Raw genomic sequence first — 20274 nt, forward strand, 5'->3', positions numbered from 1 at the left:
GGAGCTTGAAGTATCGGCCTCGCCTCTCCAGTGCCAACTTGATGTTTCACAACATTGGTGCGGCCTGGTTTGGAACCATCCTGGTCAAATATGTTTGCGTACTTTAGGAGCAGTTCCTTTGCCTTACTCTGATAATCTTCCTCTAGCCCCTCCGTATATGCCGCGATATCATTTGAAAGATCAGTATTACTAGACGAAACGTGTTTCTGGAGCTGTTAATAAATATTTCAGCCTCTTGGCATCTTCCCAAAATAGCTCCTTTGGTCAGTTTGAGTGCTGACTTGAACTCATTGAGTACTCTAACCGGAATACATCCATCTTGTTTTTTCATAGCCAGGGTTTTTCCTGCAAGTACGCTCGGTGCTGGTTTGTTTGCTGCTTTGACAACCCACAATTTGTTTGTCCCACAATCTCCATCAACATTTGCCCAGATGACTGCTTCAGATTATGGTGGTATTTGCTGACTCTCTTTCACCAGCACTCGTCTACTGCTGTAGCCTCTCTCGTAGCCGAAATTAAGTGGCACATCCATGTTCTTATATCGCATTGTCTTGCTTTGCATATCGATGTTGATGCCCTGGTCGATTAAGAAGTCCACTCCAATTATAATTTCATCAACAATTTCTGCCACTATAACATTGTGTAGTACCGTGACGTTCCCAATTGCTACTTCACATGCTACTTCTGCAATTACCTGGGTGTCCTCTCCCGTGGCTATACGTAATCTTGCTCCAAGCAATGGTCTTATCTTCTTGTTGACTAAATCTGATCGAATGATGGAATGGGATGCACTCGTATCTACAGTCAGTAAACGTTCCTTTCCATCCACATGTCCCCCGACAGTAAGATTGCTTGACCTTCTTCCAATTTTCGAGATGGAGATTATGGGGCATTCAATTGTGGCAGCCAGCTGTCGCCCCATGCGGCTGACTCGCTTTAGTTTAACGATTGAGTGGATTTTGAGATTTGCTCCTCTCCTTCAGCTCTTCGTTTAAGGCCACCCACATTGCTGGAACTTTAGGATTGGTACTGCAATAACGTGCAATGTGCCCTGGCTTTCCACATTTAAAGCATTTGACGGCACCATTGTTTTTCTGCTACGTTCCTTTTAATGCTTCCAAAATTGTGTCTACCCAGTCTGGCCTTTCCACTTCCACGCGATGAGCTTTGTATGTGGGCTTACTCAAAAGTGACGCTGTTTCTTGAGTCAGTGCATGGGATACCGTTTCTGCGAATGTGGGTTTTGGGTTTGCATATGTCGCTCGCTTCGTTTCTACGTCCCGTATGCCATTTATAAAACTCTGGATTTTCACCCTCTCGGTGTACTCCACGGGTGCGTCCGCATTTGCCAAATGAGCCAACCTTTCAACGTCCGAAGCAAACTCTTGCAAAGTCTCATTAGCTTTTTGGTAACGGTTTTGCAATTCTTTTTGATACATCTGTTTCCTGTGTTCGCTTCCGTACCTTCGTTCTACAGCAGCCATCAATGCATCATAACTGTTCCGTTCTTACTCTGGAATAGTCTGTAAGATTCCGGCAGCTGGTCCTTTCAATGCTACGAAGAGTGCAGCAACTTTATCTTCAGCATTCCAGTTGTTCAATGTTGCGGTCTTCTCATATTGTAGCTTAAACACCTGCAAAGGAACACAAACGTCAAAGGATGGTGTTTTTACCTTTGGATTACTCGCTGAAACAGCTGGGCGGTTTAGTTGTAACTGCTCCATACGATCTTTTAACGCTTCTATCTCGGCATCAGGTTTGTCCTCGAGTTGTAAAATTTTTGCATCCTGATCTTCCAGTTTCACAAAGAGGTGCGATGATATCTGTTCCGAAATTTGTGCCGACATTTCAGATATACGTGCCTCTTGCGCTTCAAATTGAGATGCCAAATACGTCTTCTGTTTGGCTAGTTGAGATGTTATATCTGTCTTTTGTACTTCGAGCTGTGTTGACATATCGGTTGATATTTGTGTCGACATTAGCTTCAGCACTGCTAGTATCGCGTTAGTGTCTACACTCGAAAATGGATTTGGAGTCTCTATCTTCTCCTCCAATTTAGTCGCTGGCTCTTCTACATCAGGATAAAAGACATACTGGTGTACATCAGTTCCTTCCAACTCCATTACCTCTCGTAGCCGTGCTTGAAGTTCGATTTTATTGCCGGTTGTATTCAATCCACGGTGCTCCAATTCCTTCTTCAGTTGCTGGATTCTCAATTCACTCAACTTTGCCATGTCCAAGTTGTATTCGCAATCTTCGGAATTTATTCAACAATTCCTCTTGTAACGAATTTAGTTGCAAATCCCCTTATTTGCAACCCTCTGCCAAGTACGAATCACTAAACTGTTGAATAAATGACTCCAATATTTAATAATGCAAAATGGCTTTTATTAAAGTTCTTTACAATAACACTACAACTGATTTTAAAAATAATACTGCTATTGCTCGACAGATAGCGTGCCTAATCGAAACTAAATTATTGCGCCTCTACCGTTGTTGCCTTTTATACTCTCTGATTTCCTCGTTCGCATCTTCTAGGCGCTTCCATTTCTAGAATCTACTAGTTGGCCATCAGCTATCAAATTTCTCAGCTGTAACTACAATTGCACGATTTGATAACTTCTCTCATTGCATACTTTCGGGAGTATCTCAGATATATGCATGTGGTTGTGCGTTGCTTCTCAGCTGCGTGTGCGTACATATGTGTAGACATAATGATTGATTCGTTTATGTAGATACAAGTGACTGTCTGCTTTATTGCTGTTGTGACTTCATTTACTTAGCATCAGACTAGGGATGTGAGTACCACTTAGTGTCACTCATATTCGCCACAATATGGGGTGTGAACCCAGTATCTTCGGTGTGGTAGGCAGAGCACGCTACCATCATACTACGGCGGCCGCCATATACATACGTAAATATGTGCATACATATAGTACACAGCATACATAAATACAAATTAGAGAGCGAAGTGAGCGTAAAATTCTCTTTGAAATTTGCTCATGTATTGACTGTTGATCGCTGTTTAAATGACCAGTGAGATCAGTTGTGTTAACAAAAAATCAGTTAGATTAATTAGGAATCTGTAAATTTTGCAGAATTTGTTAACTTAAGAGCGACAATTTCTCTTCTGTGGAAATGACTAAACTAATTTGTTCGCTTGACAAAGAACTCGGTCGAATTAGACATAATTCGATCAATTTCACCGAATCTCCGTTAAGTCAAGAACAACAGAACCGATTTGTTGATTTTACTAGCACCATTTCTTTCAGTGTAGACAGACTGTCTGGTGACTATACTGCAGTGCGTTAGCAAACAGATGGCAAAAGAAGATATGTCGATATAAAATAAAAGATGCAATGAATGGATGAGCGTAAAGCAGACAATATGCGGACAAATAAAAATGAATGAAAATGAGCTATGGTTTTGTTATATTTACCGCAGAACTGGTAGTAAAGTTCTGTATTTTTTGTTTGTGGGCCCCTGTTTTGTGAAAACGAAATAAGGTGAAAGTGAAATTAAAAGAAATGGAATTATCTAATAAGAAGAAAAAAAATGGACATACTACTTTCAGGAGGAAATATTTCAATTTTATTAACCATCTACTTTTAAACAGATTGAAAGCTCAAGCTCGAAGCAGTGGTTTGGCAAGCACTCCGAATGTATTTCTGCCATAAAAACTTCTCACTAAAATATATGTGCTTTGCAGATGCCGTTTAGAGTCGGCGTAATACATAACGGTTCCGTCCTGCAAATTTGTAGGAAAAATGAAAAGAAGGCCAACCCAAATTTAAAGAGGAGCTCACCCTACGAAAAAGTTATCAATCTATAGATATAACAGAAAGTGGTGTTAGTTACACTACGCATAACTCAAGAACGGATGAACCGATTTGGCTAAAAATTGGTGGAGAGGTAGCCTAGAACCAGAGAACGGACATAGGATACTTTTTATCTCGTTCTGGCTAGGGTCTTGAGATCAAAACGTGGACCTGGGTAATCCTGGGATGTGTTTGTGCAATATGGGTATCAAATGGAAGTTATTTATGAGTACTTTGATACTGGGTATTTTTCGTACCCCTGGGTGACTAGGGTCTCGAGATGTAGGCCAAAACGTGGACCGGGGCACCCCTAGAATGTGTTTGAACAATATGGATATCAAATGGAAGCTGTTGATGAGTGCTTTAGTACAGGATATTTTTTACACTTATTTGTGACTATGGCCTCGAGATATAGGCAAAACCGTGGATCAGGGTAACACTAGTGTGTGTTTTTACAATATGGGTATCAAATTGAAGCTGTTGATTAATGCCTTAGTAGAGGGTAGTTTTCATACCTATTGGTGACTAGGGTCTCGAGATATAGGCCAAAACGTGGATCAGGGTAACACTAGGATGTGTTGTTACATTATGGGTATCAAATTGGAGCTGTTAATGTGTGCTTTAGCGAAGAGTAATTTTTATATCGCTGGGTGACTAGGGTATCGAGTATAGGCCAAAACGTGGACCCGGATACCCCTAGAAGGTGTGTGTAATATGGATAGCAAATGAAAGCTGTTGATGTGTGCTTTAGTACAGAGTAATATTTATATCGCTGGGTAACTAGGATCTTGAGATATAGGCCAAAACGTGAACCCGGATTGCCCTACAATGTCTGTGTAATATGGATATCAAATGAAAGCTATTACTGAGAGCTGTAACGTAATTTCCGTTGTCATATTCGATTTAGTCGCATCAACGTGGCAAAACTGATAAATGAGCATGCGAAGCCGAAATAAAGACATGAATTAATAATACCCACATACCTATGTACAAAAGTCCTCTTCGATTTGCCTGAAATTTGGTGTATTAATTTGCCTGTATTAGTATTTACGATCCTTTTTTCCGGGACTAAACCAGAGACGGACTGGGACTGGGATTAGGACTAGGTCTGGTGCTAAGACGCGGAGTGGGACTGGGGTTCGGAATAGGACTGGATCAAAATATATACCACCCTCTGGGACAGGCAGAGGGACGAAGAAGAATGAGAAGAACCCGAGAGAAGGAAAAGAGGGAAGGAGAATGAGAAAGAGATAGAGTGAGACGAAATAGAGATAGATGAATCGAAAAAGACGGAAGGAGGAGTGAATAAAAGGATTAATAAAAATAAAAGAGGGGGAGGCAGAGTTCGACGGAAAGCGCTTATTAAGATTTATGCAGATAGACCAAATTTAGGGCAGAACAACGTCTGCCGGGTCAGTAGTTCATTATAAAAATGTTATAGATAAGTTAACCATAAGTTATCGTTTTTTTATTGGAGTGCAATAATTTTGTTGTCAATGTGTTTTCGGCGACTCATAGGTATGCTATAAAACGATTGTAACCAAGCTTTTTTCCCTGCCCTGGTGCTTCTTCAATAAGTGCTTGGGGTACACTCGCCGTGTCCAATGTTCACTTACAATAAATTTGTAATTCGGGACACCTTGCAAATCGTTTTCATATAAAAATTCACTTTATTTATTTAAAAGAAAGATGTATTTGTATTCTTCACTTCGCTTTGTGCTTGCTCTATGGTTAGTGGTGGGTTAACGGTCCTCGTGTCCCGTTAGGACGCCTTGCTGGTCGTTGCCTGGGTGTGTGTACATGTATTTTTTGACGCCCTGCGTCGGCGTGTCTCTCGTACGGCTAGCGACTGCGCTGTTTCTGCTGCGGATTATGTCGGTGCGTCTGCGTGCGTGTGTGTAACTCTAGTATGGTTGGTTAGCGTGGCTCTGCTGTGGCCCACGTGGTATGTTTGCGTAGCGTTGTTGCGGCTAGCGTCGTATGTTAGCGTAGTGCGGTTGCGTAGCGCTGTTGCGGCCAGCGTCGTAGGTTGTCGTGTGCTGTTGCGGCCAGCGTTGTATGTTGGCGTGACTCTGCTGTGGTCAACGTCGTATGCTTGCGTATGGTTGCTGTGGCGCGGTCACCGTCGTAGCAGGCGGGCGGTTGTCACTAGTTCGCGGGTGCGCATTACTGTGGTAGGGCCGTTGCTTACGAAGTCTCAAGCTGTGGTTGGTGATATAACCGACACATTCACCACTTGAGGCCACGAATCACTCCTATGAAACGATCTCTCCGGATGGTATAACCGATACCTTCGATAGACGCTCCACTGGTAGCTCCGGTCACGACCACAGCTCCGTGCTAACTAAAGGCCGTGACGCAATGACATTTTTCATATAGATGCGTTTAACACAAGCTTATGCGTGACAGTAACAGCGCCACAATCAATGATGCAATATGGCGTAGTTGTAAACAAAAGTCAGCTGATGTATATTTTCGCCAGATGTGTAAATTTGTTTATCTACAAAAAGTGTAATGCTTTTGCGTTGCGAGCAGGACACAATTTTCACAAAGGAACCAAACATCCCGTAAAGGCTTTACCTGCTTTTTAGAATAGAACAAAATATATTTACAACCCTTGAGCGCATTGGAGTAATTTTTGAATTAACTTTCTTAATATTTTCATTTTACCTCTCTTGGCAAAATAATGAATTTCATACTTGTTAAAATTATACTTCTTTCATATATATTATCATTATATATAAATTATAAGCTTTCATTAACTTCAAAAAGAGAAAGGGGAAAATGGGAATAATACAAAACTTTCACAGACAATTACTTCTCTGCCCTCCTAATCCCGACTGATGCCCATCAAGGTAATCATGCATTCCGCAAGGTCATCGAATCCGCGTCGACTCGTTTTATTCCCGCCAGGTTTATAAGATAGCAAGACTCTGGCGGCCCCAAATAAGGGATATTAACAGAGGCATCAGACAGCTTGCGAATAAACACAAGCGGGCGAAATGGGAGGAGCTATGGTCTACCGTAAGATCCCTATTGAACCCGACTAAGCACAACGACAAAATATCCATCGCATTCGGCGATAAAGTGCTGGTAGATTCGAAAAAATGCGCGAGCGCTTTCTGACGACAATAAGTAATGCATTCTATGGTTGACAAAGTCGGACGGCGAGCCAACAGACGCGTACTCAAGCATAAACCCAGGTGTCCCCAATTACCATCACAGCCAAAGAGGTTGAAGATGCCATTGTTCATGCTACACCATCTAAAGAAGTAGGCCCCGACGGCATACGGCCTGGGAAACCAGTTAACATAGGAGTTATCGTCCGATATCTCTCCTATCGCCAGTATCCAAGACACTTGAAGCCATTCTGCCCCCACCCCCCATTTCACTGTAAACTTGCGTCTTGTCAATCATCAGCATGGTTTTCGAAAACTACATGGCACAACCACTGCGCTAAAAGCCATCAACACGCAGACGAATTGCGGATTGAATCAAAAACCCCACCATAGGGCAGTACCCATAGCGCTAGACTTATGAAAAGCTTTTGATACAGTCAACCATTGGCATACCGCAAATTATATGTCTCCACCATCAGAAGTAGTCACCATAGTATCCTACGCCGATGATTCCACGATAACGGCTACCGGTCCTGGCCCACCCAACAATGAGCTATGTAATAAAATAATCAACTAACTCCCTGATCTCTTCATCGTCACCCACCAAATCAACGGCGACCTTATTTATAACATGTCGACGATTTTGAACACCCACGTCGATGGCATTACGCTACTGTCTTCAACCAAAAATACTGGATGTGACGTTCGATCAGAATCTGCATTTAGGAGGGCACGCAATTGTACCTAAAATCCAGAGCCGTAATAAAATTTTCTAATCTCATGCCCGACGCACTTGGGGTGAAGACAAAGAAACGCTCATTACCACTTACAAAGCAATTGGCCGGCAGATTGCATTCTACGCGTCCCCGATATGGTCGACAATCCTAAAGGTTACTCACTGGAAGAAAATACAGGCCTACCAAGATACTTCCCTCAGAACCGCTACGTTCCCAGAAAACCACGAAGCACTGCTAATTCAACAACGTCAACCACATTGAACCTTCTACTCCTTAGGTGCCAATAATATAGGTCATAATTTTTAAGGGGACTTTTCAGATTAGAATAAAGGTTTTAACACAATTGACACCATCAGCTAAACCAAACCTAATGGCGAGTCTTTAAATTTAAGACAGGTTCTGTAAAAAAAATTATTTTACTCGATATTTATTATTAACATAAGTTTGGGTCCTCTTACATACATATTTTTATTCGCCCAATTCATTAAGTAATTATCAGTATAGTAATGTGAAAAAGCTGGCTTCTAATTCAAAATCATTTTCGTCATTAAGTGCCGACACCTTGTCTTTGAATTCATTGAAACATTTACCATCCGATTCTCATTCCAAATGATCTGATGATTTATTAACTTGCACCCCGTCATATTTTAGTTGATGATATATACACCTAGTACATTCCAAGGGACTACTATACGATTCTTTGCAGGGCTTTAAGCCATAACGTTCCTGAAAAAATTCAAATATTGGTTGCTTGCTCGTAAAATAGTTGAACTCCAAGCTCAGCTTCCTTTTCATATGACTGCTCCATATAATGATGGTGATGAAAACATTGAATATGTACGTTATCACCAGCACGTGTTGCAATATTCAACCATTACTGCACACATTCCACCGATGTTTCAACTTCCCCGCAGTGTTCGTTACAATGAGTAGGATTTGAAAGTAAACCTCGTGCTGCCATTACATCATCAGCCTGTGTTTGTGCATGCACTTTTTTAACATCTTGCCAGTGTGAACATTGCTATTAATAATAAGTGGATTTTTGATGAATTTCTTTAATTCAGACATAGTGTTAATATTAAGAGGATGTGATACTTTCTGCTACATGTTTCGTACATGTAATGTCAAATGTAATGGCACCACATTTGTCTAGTTGACGTGCCCGTTCCACTGTAGATCGTACTGATTGCTCTCCACTGCCACTTAGTCAGCGTAATTTTATCGATATGCTAAAGTTGTTTGGTAGCACACGCATTGTAGTTCTACAATATCTTTCACCAGTTCTAGATATCTCAGCAGACTACAACCATATGCTTTAGAAATTACCCATGATTGCGGACAGCCACAATTCAAATCCATACCATCAACATATGGATATATTAACTGGGCTGGTAAGGAGAATTCATGCGCATCGCACGCAGCGAATTGTGATATACAAGGAATGTCCTCTAAACTTGTGGTAGATTCATTATCACGCGCCTTTTTACTATTTATAAATGAATCAGCAATGATTATAGGTGTCAATGCCAAGTTCACACCATGTTGACGAAGAAGCCGACTGAATGCCAATTTGCTATATCGCACCATTGGCGTGCTGACTTTGTAAATCCATGTGATATATTCTTTTCAGTGTTAAAAATATTTAAAATATATATATTTGGCCTTTGTTCATATTATTGCAAGTTAAATTCGCAGATAATCACATTTATTTACATTTTCCAATTTCTCTTCATTTCGACGCTCAACTTGTAAACAAATGTTAAATTCTTGTTCTTATGATTTGTTGGCAACAAAATTTGAGAGTTGGCTACTTTTCAATATTAGATGGCGCCAGTGTCGCTCTATCTACCAATCTCCATAAAAATACGTGCAATCTACTCATAATGCATAAGCTTGTGTTAAACTCTTTTATATGAAAACCTGCTTATGTGACGGAGCTATAACCACTGTGATGCTGTGTCGCTCCATTTAAAGCTGTTGTGTTTGGTGTTGCTAGCTCAAATGGCTGCGTTGCCATGGTTACCGTGTTGCTATTAAATGTTGCGAACGCTCGTTGTGTTGATGAGACTTGTTAGTTAGTTGTGTTGCTATTAAATGTTGTGATTGCTAGTCGTGTTGCTGAGACTTGTTGGTTTGTCGTTTTGCTAGGGCCTTTTGTGACTGGCTGTTGTATTAAAGCTGTGTTGAATATGTTGTGGGGTCGTTTTGTGTGGGCCAAATTAATGGTTTTTTATTTGGTCCTCACACGATTACGCATTAAACTTCATTTGAAAACAATTTCACATCTGTAGTTCGCTTATAAAAGTTCGATAAGAAACCGTTAACTAAATTATAATAACTCGCTGTCGATAAAAGGCAGATTATAAAGTAATAACTTGTCGGCTCGGTTTGTAGAAAACATGAAGCCTACGAGTTGTTGTTAAAAAACCCGAACCTATTTGCTTCTGTTAAAGTTGTATCGGTTTTACTTCAACTACTGGGGGCCAGCTGTCGCCCCTTGCGGGTTACTCGCTTTAGTTTAACGATTGAGTGGATTTTGAGATTTGCTCCTCTCCTTCAGCTCTGCATTTAAGGCCACCCACATTGCTGGAACTGTTAGGATTGGTACTGCAATAACGTGCAATGTGCCCTGGCTTTGCACATTTAAAGTTTTTAACGGCACCATCGTTTTTCTGCTGCGTTCTTTTTAATGCTTCCAAAATTGTGTCTACCCAGTCCGGCCTTTCCACTTCCACGCGATGAGCTTTGTATGTGGGCTTACTCAAAAGTGGCGCTGTTTCTTGGGTCAGTGCAGGGGATACCGTTTCTGCGAATGTGGGTTTTGGGTTTGCATATGTCGCTCGCTTCGTTTCTACGTCCCGTATGCCATTTATATAACTCTGGATTTTTACCCTCTCGGTATACTCCACGGGTGCGTCCGCATTTGCCAAATGAGCCAACCTTTCAACATCCGAAGCAAACTCTTGCAAAGTCTCATTTGCTGTTTGGTAACGGTTTTGCAATTCTTTTTGATACATCTATTTCCTGTGTTCGCTTCCGTACCTTCGCTCTACAGCAGCTATCAATGCGTCATAACTGTTCCGTTCTTACTCTGGAATAGTCTCTAAGATTTCGGCAGCTGGTCTTTTCAATGCTACGAAGAGTGCAGCAACTTTATCTTCAGCATTCCAGTTGTTCACTGTTGCGGTCTTCTCAAATTGTAGCTGAAACACCTGGAAAGGAACATAACTGTCAAAGGATGGTGTTTTACCTTTGGATTACTCGCTGAAACAGCTGGGCGGTTTAGTTGTAACTGCTCCATACGACCTTTTAACGCTTCTATCTCGGCATCAATTTTGTCCTCGAGTTGTAAAATTTTTGCATCCTGCTCTTCCAGTTTCACAAAGAGGTGCGATGATACCTGTTCCGAAATTTGTGCCGACATTTCAGATATACGTGCCTCTTGCGCTTCCAGTTGAGATGCCAAATATGTCTTCTGTTCTGCCAGTTGAGATATTATATCTGTCTTTTGTACTTCGAGCTGTGTTTTGACATATCGGTTGATATTTGTGACGACACTAGCTTCAGCACTGCTAGTATCGCGTTTGTGTATACACTCGAAAATGGATTCGGAGTCTCTATCTTCCCCTCCAATTTAGTCGCTGGCTCTTCCACATCAGGATAAAAGACATACTCGTATACATCAATTCCTTCCAACTCCATTACCTCTTGTAGCCGTGCTTGAAGTTCGATCTTATTGCCGGTTGTATTCAATCCACGGCTCTCCAACTCCTTCTTCAGTTGCTGGATTATCAATTCACTCAACTTTGCCATGTCCAAGTTGTATTCGCAATCTTCGGAATTTATACAACAATTCCTCTTCTGACACCAATTGTAACGAATTTACTTGCAAACCCCTTATTTGCAACCCTCTGCCAAGTTCGAATCACTAAACTGTTGAATAAATGACTTCAATATTTAATAATGCAACACTACAACTGATTTTCAAAATAATACTGCTATTGCTCGACAGATAGCGTGCTTAATCGAAATTGAATTATTGCGCCTCTACCGTTGTTGCCTTTTATACTCTCTGATTTCCTCGTTCGCATCTTCTAAGCGCTTCCATTTCCAGAATCTACTAGTTGGCCATCAGCTATCAAATTTCTCAGCTGTAATTACAATTGCACGATTTTATAGCTTCTCTCATTGCATACTTCCGGGAGTATCTCAGATATATGCATTAGGTTGTGCGTTGCTTCTCAGCTGCGTGTACATATGTGTAGACATGACGATTGGTTCGTTTATGTAGACACAACTGACTGTCTGCTTTATTGCTGTTGTGACTTCATTTACTTAGCATCAGACTAGGGATGTGAGTACCACTTAGTGTCACTCATATTCGTCGCAGTATTTATGTTGCTTGGCACGGAGTGTGAACCCAGGATCTTCGGTGTGGTAGGCAGAGCACGCTACCATCATACTACGGCGGCCGCCATATACCTACGTAAATATGTGTATACATATAGTACACAGCATACATAAGTACAAAGTAGAGAGCGCAGTGAGCGTAAAATTCTCTTTGAAATTTGCTCATGTATTGATTGTTGATCGCTGTTGAAATGACCAGTGAGATTAGTTGTGTTAACAAAAAATCAGTTAGATTAATTAGGAATCTGTCAATTTTGCAGAATTTTGTTAACTTAAGAGCGACAATTTCTCTTCTGCGGAAATGACTAAACTCCGTTAAGTCAAGAACAACAGAACCGATTTGTTGATTTTACTATCACCATTTCTTTCAGCGTAGACAGGTGACATTGAGACTGATGTCTAAACTGCAGTGCGTTAGCAAACAGATGGCAAAAGAAGATATGTCGATATAAAATACAAGATACAATGAATGGTTGAGCGTAAAGCAGACAATATGCGGACAAATAAAAATGAATGAAAATGAGCTATGTTTTTGTTATATTTACCGCAGAACTGGTAGTAAAGTTCTGTATTTTTTGTTTATGGGCCCTTGTTTTGTGAAAACGAAATAAGGTGAAAGTGGAATTAAAAGAAATGGAATTATCTAATAAGAAGAAAAAAATGGACATACTACTTTCAGGAGGAAATATTTCAATTTTATTAACCATCTACTTTTAAACAGATTGAAAGCTTAAGCTCGAAGCAGTGGTTTGGCAAGCCCTTCGAATGTATTTCTGCCATAAAAACTTCTCAATAAAATATATGTGCTTTGCAGATGCCGTTTAGAGTCGGCGTAATACACAAAGGTTCCGTCCTGCAAATTTGTAGGAAAAATTAAAAGAAGCCCAACCCAAATTTAAAGAGGAGCTCACCCTATGAAAAAGTTATCAATCTATAGATATAAAAGAAAGTGGTGTTAGTTAATTACGCATAACTCAAGAAGGGATGAACCGATTTGGCTGAAAATTCGTGAAGAGGTAGCTTAGAACCAGCGAAAGGACATATTATATATTTATCTCGTTCTGGCTAGGGTATTGAGATCAAAACGTGGACCTGGGTAATTCTGGGATGTGTTTGTATAATATGGGTATCAAATGGAAGTTGTTTATGAGTACTTTGATACTGGGTATTTTTCGTACCCCTGGGTGACTAGGGTCTCGAGATATAGACCAAAAAGTGGACCCGGGCACTCCTAGAATGTGTTTAAACAATGTGGATATCAAATGAAAGCTGTTGATGAGTGCTTTAGTACAGGATATTTTGTACACCTATTTGTGACTATGGCCTCGAGATATAAGCAAAAACGTGGATCAGGGTAACACTAGGGTGTGTTTTTATATGGGTATCAAATTGAAGCTGTTGATGAATGCCTTAGTAGAAGGTAGTTTTCATACCTATTGGTGACTAGGGTCTCGAGATATAGGCCAAAACGTGGATCAGGGTAACACTGTTGTTACATTATGGGTATCAAATTGGAGCTGTTAATGTGTGCTTTAGTGAAGAGTAATTTTTATATCGCTGGGTGACTAGGGTATCGAGATATAGGCCAAAACGTGGACCCGGATTGCCCTACAATGTCTGTGTAATATGGATATCAAATGAAAGCTGTTACTGAGAGCAGTAACGTAATTTCCGTTGTCATATTCGATTTAGTCGCATCAACGTGGCAAAACTGATAAATGAGCATGCGAAGCCGAAATAAGGACATAAATTAATAATACCCACATACCTATGTACAAAAGTTCTATTCGATTTGCCTGAATTTTGGTGTATTAATTTGCCTGTATTAGTATTCACGATCCTTTTTTCCGGGAACTAAACCAGAGACGGACTGGGACTGGGATTAGGACTAGGACTGGTGCTAAGACTGAGAATTGGACTGGGACTTGGAATAGGACTGGATCAAAATACATACCACCCTCTGGGACTGGCAGAGGGATGAAGAAGAATGAGAAGAACTCGAGAGGAGGAAAAGAGGGAAGGGGAAGGAGAATGAGAAAGAGATAGAGTGAGACGAAATAGAGATAGATGAATCGAAAAAGACGGAGGGAGGAGTGAATAAAAGGATTAAGAAAAATATAAGAGGGGAGGCAGAGTTAGACGGAAAGCGCTTATTACGATGTATGCAGATAGACCAACTTTAGGGCAGAACAACGTCTGCCGGGTTAGTAGTTTGTTATAAAAATGTTATAGATAAGTTAACCATAAGTTATCGATTTTTTATTGGAGTGCAATAATTTTGTTGTCAATGTGTTTTCGGCGACTCATGGGTATGCTATAAAACGATTGTAACAAAGCTTTTTTCCCTGCCCCGGTGCTTCTTCAATAAGTGCTTGGGGTACACTCGCCGTGTCCAATGTTCACTTACAATAAATTTGTAATTCGGGACACCTTGCAAATCGTTTTCATATAAAATTCACTTTATTTCTTTAACTCTATATATTTTATAACTATAACATTTTTACATAACATTTTTACATAACATTTATTTAATTAATTTCATTGTACAACTAAGACTAGTCAGTCTTTTATATGTACATCAGCAATGGGATACATTCTATTATTTAGTATTTATATTTAAAAAAAAACATTACTTAAAAGATAAAATAAAATATTTGATTCAAGCTTAATACTAATGCAATGGCACTTAACAATTTAAAAGGCAGTAAGTGATATAGATAGTAAGTGAAATTTAGAAAATAGAGAGAGACAGAAAATAGAGACTAAGATACTAGCAGCTTATTTGTAGTTACGAGGCCAGCGTCATACCGAGGTCACTAAAATATTTGTATATTAGCTTTCTGAAGTTGCGTCTATTTAGTTCTGATTTTAAATTTTCTGGAATCCTGTTCCAAATTTTAATTGCACTAATGAAAAACAGCCAGCCAGATGTTAGTGTACTATATTTCGGGATTATTAAGCTGTTTAGTCTCTGAGATCTGGTTAATTGAATCTTGTCATACAGATATTTATAATAATATATATAATGAAAATAATTTAATAAAAGAAAAATGTATTTGTATTCTTCACTTCGCTTTGTGCTTGCTCTATAGTTAGTGGTGGGCTAACGGTCCTCGTGTCCTGTTGGGATCGTCCCGTTAGGACGCCTTTCTGGTCGTTGGTGTGTGTACATGTATTTTTGTGACGCCCTGCGTCGGCGTGTCTCTCGTACGGCTAGCGATTGCGCTGTCTCTGCTGCGGCTTATGTCGGTGCGTCTGCGTGCGTGTGTGTAACTCTAGTATGGTTGACGTCGTGTATTTGCGTAACTCTGCTGCGGTCAATGTAGTATGCTTGCGTAGCGCTGTTGCGGCCAGCGTGGTAGGTTAGCGTGACTCTGCTGTGGCCCACGTGGTATGTTTGCGTAGTGCCGTTGCAGCCAGCGTAGTGTGTTTGCGTAGCGTTGTTGCGGCTAGCGTCGTATGTTAGTGTAGTGCGGTTGCGTAGCGCTGTTGGGGCCAGCGTCTTAGCTTATCGTGCGCTGTTGCGGCCAGCGTTGTATATTGGCGTGACTCTGCTGCGGCCAACGTCGTATGCTTGCGTATGGCTGCTGTGGCACGGTCGGCGCAGGCGGGCGGACGTCACCTGTTCGCGGGTGGCGTCACTGTAGCAGAGCCGTTGCTAACGATGGCTCAAGCGGTGTTTTGTGGTATAACCGACACATTCACCACTTGAGGCCACGACTTACTCCTATGAAACGATCTCTCCAGATGGTACAACCGATACTTTCGAGATGCGCTCCGCTGGTAGCTCCGGTCTGCTGTGGCGTGGTCACCGTCGGCACAGGCGGGCGGACGTCACCTGTTCGAAGGTGCGCGTTACTGTGGTAGGGCAGTTGCTTACGAAGTCTCAAGCGTTGTTTGGTGGTATAACCGACACATTCACCACTTGAGGCCACGACTCACTCCTATGAAATAATCTCTCCGGATGGTATAACCGATACCTTCGAGAGACGCTCAGGTCACGACCACAGCTCCGTGCTAACTAAAGCTGCAGACATTGGTGCTTTATCGGTAACCGTATGGGTAACCTTATAACAGCTGATTCGACCAACCTTATGAGAATAAATGCAATCGATTATTGGTTCCGCTAAGGTCGCTACCGTATCGTAGCCAACCAATTGGTTTTTGGTTTACCGTCGTAACGATAAACAGCTGATTACGTTAGGGATACGATTACAGCGATACTTCAAACGGCAGCAATGACTACAGCTTAACTCCTGTAGTGCTGTGTCGCTCCTTTTATAGCTGTTGTGTTTGGTGTTGCTATTAAATGTTGCGAACGCTCGTTGTGTTGCTGAGACTTGTTAGTTTGTTGTGTTGCTATTAAGTGTTGTGATTGCTAGTCGTGTTGCTGAGACTTGTTGGTTTGTAGTGTTGCTAGGGCATTTTGTGACTGGCTGTTTTATTAAAGCTGTGTGGAATATGTTGTGGGGTCGTTTTGTGTGGGCCAAATTAATGGTGTTTTATTTGGTCCTTACACGATTACGCATTAAACTTCATTTGAAAACGATTTCACATCTGTAGTTCGCTTATAAAAGTTGGATAAGAAACCGTTAACTAAACTATAATAACTCGCTGTCGATAAAGGCAGATTATAAAGAAATAACTTGTCGGTTCGGTTTGTAGAAAACATGAAGCCTACGAGTTGTTGTTAAAAAACCCGAACCCATTTGCTTCTGTTAAAGTTGTATCGGTTTTACTTCAACTCCTGGGAGAGCTCTAGTTAGTTTACCAACATTCATTTTCTACACGTGCGTATATTTCTACACATCGAACTTCACGCTCATTTGGTATTTGCACCTTTCTGTTTGATAAATAAAATAAAAAAAAAATAAATGTAAGGCGCGATAACCTCCGAAGAGATCTAAGGCCGAGCTTCTCTTCCAACTTGCGTCGTGCTTCTCTTGATTTTCCCTACAAATTGGCTGGACGGGACCTACGTGTTTTATGCCGACTCCGAACGGCAACTGCAAGGCAGATGAGTTTTCACAGAGAGCTTTTCATGGCAGAAATACACCCGGAGCACTAGCCAAACACTGCCGAGGGGCGACCCCGCTTAGAAAAATTTTCTTTTTATTGAAAAACCTTATTTCTAAAATTTTGATGTTGCTTGGCCCGGGGTGTGAACCCAGGGCATACAGTGTGGTAGGCGGAGCACGCTACCATCACACCACGGTGGCCGCCAGCTATAGGTTTGACTTTAAAGAGATCTGTATGTTTTGATAATAATATTGATGATATTATCAGATCAGAAATTTAACGAAAAATTATATTATGAAGGCGTTTATGAAATTACGCGTCTCGAAATATGCGTTACCATGGCACTGGTATCCATAACCCTTTTACCCCAAATGGATATCGTTCAAGCCAAAGTACCATCTTTAGCCTTTTTCAAATTAAAAATGGCAATGCGCATTGCTTCAAAAAAATATGTCACAAGAAAAAGACTAAAATATGGAAAAAGAGATTTCCGATCTTAAATTTTGCATACAATCACAAGTGTAGTAGTGTTTTGTAGAATTAAACAAAATTCATTTGGAGTAGATTTCGTACACTTTATTGTATATTTTAGAGCAGCACAAGTAATATAGCCGTACGTGTTATGCAAATTGCTTGGAGCGCAAGGAAAAAGAAAGCGGCGGCCGCTTAAATAAGACTTCGAAATTTCCTTGTCGCAACAACGGGTGGGTAACATAAGTTGAGGAAATAATTCCAATTAAAGTCATGCAAGAAATATCGTCATATCAATTATATCTAATTACTGTTTTTATGTACGGGCCACTTTTTCGCTCTTATTTGGAATTCAATGCTATAAATAAAGTTTTGGTTGTAAAGATGGAGATTCGGGCTATTAGCGTGTTTTGGGTAATTTTGGTCGTAGTGGTTTTGTTTAGCTATATTTTATTAAAATTATTTGTTGAAAATAAACGATTGTGAGAGCACAAAGAAATCTATTTGCACTATGGCACTATTGTGAATATTTGCACTGCATTGCCGGCAGTTGCTATTGTATATTGTATGCTAGATGGCAGGGCAATCAGTATTGTACGCTAGATTGCGGCGCCAGTTGTAAGTTTTAATTGATTGAGGAAAGTTGATATTATACGCTAGATGGCTGCGTAAGCTGTAAGTTAATAGAGCAGCTGATTTCTGTTGATATTTAATAAGAGGATTGGTGTCCCGTATACCATTTATAAAACTCTGGATTTTTACCCTATCGGTGTACTCTACGGATGTGTCCGCATTTGGCAAATGTGCCAACCTTTCAACATCCGAGGCAAACTCCTGCAAAGTCTCATTAGCTTGTTGGTAACGGTTTTGCAACTCTATTTGGTGTATCTGCTTCCTGTGTTCGCTTCTGCATCGCCTCTCTAATGCACTCGTCAGTGCGTCATAACTGTTCCGTTCGTACAATGGAATAGTCTGTAAGATTTCGGCAGCTGGTCCTTTCAATGCTACGAAGAGTGCAGCAACTTTATCTTCAGCACTCCAGTTGTTCACTGTTGCGGTCTTCTCAAACTGAATCTTAAACACGTGGAAAGGAACAGAGCCGTCAAAAGATGGAGTTTTTACCTTCGTATTGCTTGCTGAAACAGCTGGGCGATTTAGTTGTAACTGCTCCATACGACCTTTTAAATCATCTATTTCTGCTTGAAATTGAGCCATTTTTGCATCCTGCGCTTCCAGTTTTGATGATACTTGTTCCAAAATTACTGCCGACATTTCAGATATACGTGCCTCTTGCGCTTCCAATTGAGATATCATATATGTCTTTTCGTCTTCCAGTTGAGATGACACTTGCGACGTCATTTCTGAAATACGTGCCTCCTGTGATTCCAGTTGGGATGCTATATATGTCTTTTGTTCTTCCAATTGAGTTTCCATCTTGGATGTTATCTGTGTCGACATTTCTGAAATATGCGTTTCTTGTGCTTCAATCTTCGATGTTATGCGTGTCTCCTGCGATTCCAATTATGATGACATGTTGGTAGATATTTGTGATGACATTTCGGACATTTGTGCCGATATTGCAGCCAATATCATGTTCAGGTCTGTGTTCGCCATTGTCTGCGGTGTTTCATTTTTCTCCTCCAATTTTGTTGTTGTCTCGTCCCCATCAGGATAAAAGACAAACTCGTGCACATCAATTCCTTGCGACTCCATTACCTCTTGTAGCCGTGCTTGAAGTGCGATCTTATTGCCGGTTGTATTTAATCCACGGTTCTCCAACTCCTTTTTCAGTTGTTGGATGCTCAGTTCACTCAACTTTGCCATGTCCAAGTTGTATTCCCAATCTTCGGAATTTATTCAACAATTCCTCTTCTGACACCAATTGTAACGAATTTACTTGCAAATCCCCTTATTTGCAACCTTCTGCCAAGTTCGAATCACTAAACTGTTGAATAAATAACTCCAATATTAAATAATGCAAAATGGCCTTTATTAAAGTACTTCACAATTAATAACTCTACTATTTTCAAATAATACTGCTATTGCTCGCTAGATAGCGTCTTAATCGAAATTGCTTATAGCGCCTCTACCGCTGGTGCTTTTATACTCTGTGATTTCCTCGTGGCATCTTCTAGGCGCTTCCAGAATTTACTTAGTTACCGCCATATAAATATAACTACAGATGCACGCATATAGCTTCTCATATGCGTGTATTTGTGAGCTGCACTTCAACAATTACAATTGCATACTTTTGGGAGCATCTCAGATAAGATATCTGCATGTGTTTGTACATCTCTTCTCTGCTGCATGTACGTACATATGTGTAGACATAACCTTTTATTCGTTTATGCAGATACAAGTGACTGTCTGCTTTATTGTTGTGTGACTTAATTTACTTAGCATCTAGTCTGGATGTGAGTATCACTTAGTGTCACTTATATCCTTCACAATATACTAGAATATATATCACCGAGTTTCACGTTTATACTTTCTAAATTGCGGCAGGAATGACCAAAATCGTCTTATCTGAATGATCGATTGTATGGGAGATATATGTTATAGTGGTCCGATCCTACCGGATCCGACAAATGTCAAATATAATACAAAAATACATCCTTGTACCAAATTTCATTGAGATATCTCAAAATTTTAGGGACTAGTTTGCGTTCAAACAGACAGATGGACGGACGGGCAGACGGA

General features: G+C 40.6%; 1 protein-coding gene and 1 pseudogene across 3 annotated transcripts in view; both read right to left on the reverse strand.

The window, feature by feature from the left end:
• Window positions 1-20274, reverse strand: part of LOC137250502 (inactive dipeptidyl peptidase 10) — a 768065-nt gene that overhangs the window by 286741 nt on the left and 461050 nt on the right. The gene's annotated exons all lie outside the window — the stretch shown is intronic.
• LOC137247731 (adventurous-gliding motility protein Z-like) lies at window positions 1410-18888 on the reverse strand (annotated as a pseudogene).

Source organism: Eurosta solidaginis, chromosome 4 (assembly GCF_040869045.1).
Source record: "Eurosta solidaginis isolate ZX-2024a chromosome 4, ASM4086904v1, whole genome shotgun sequence".
Taxonomy (NCBI): domain Eukaryota; kingdom Metazoa; phylum Arthropoda; class Insecta; order Diptera; family Tephritidae; genus Eurosta; species Eurosta solidaginis.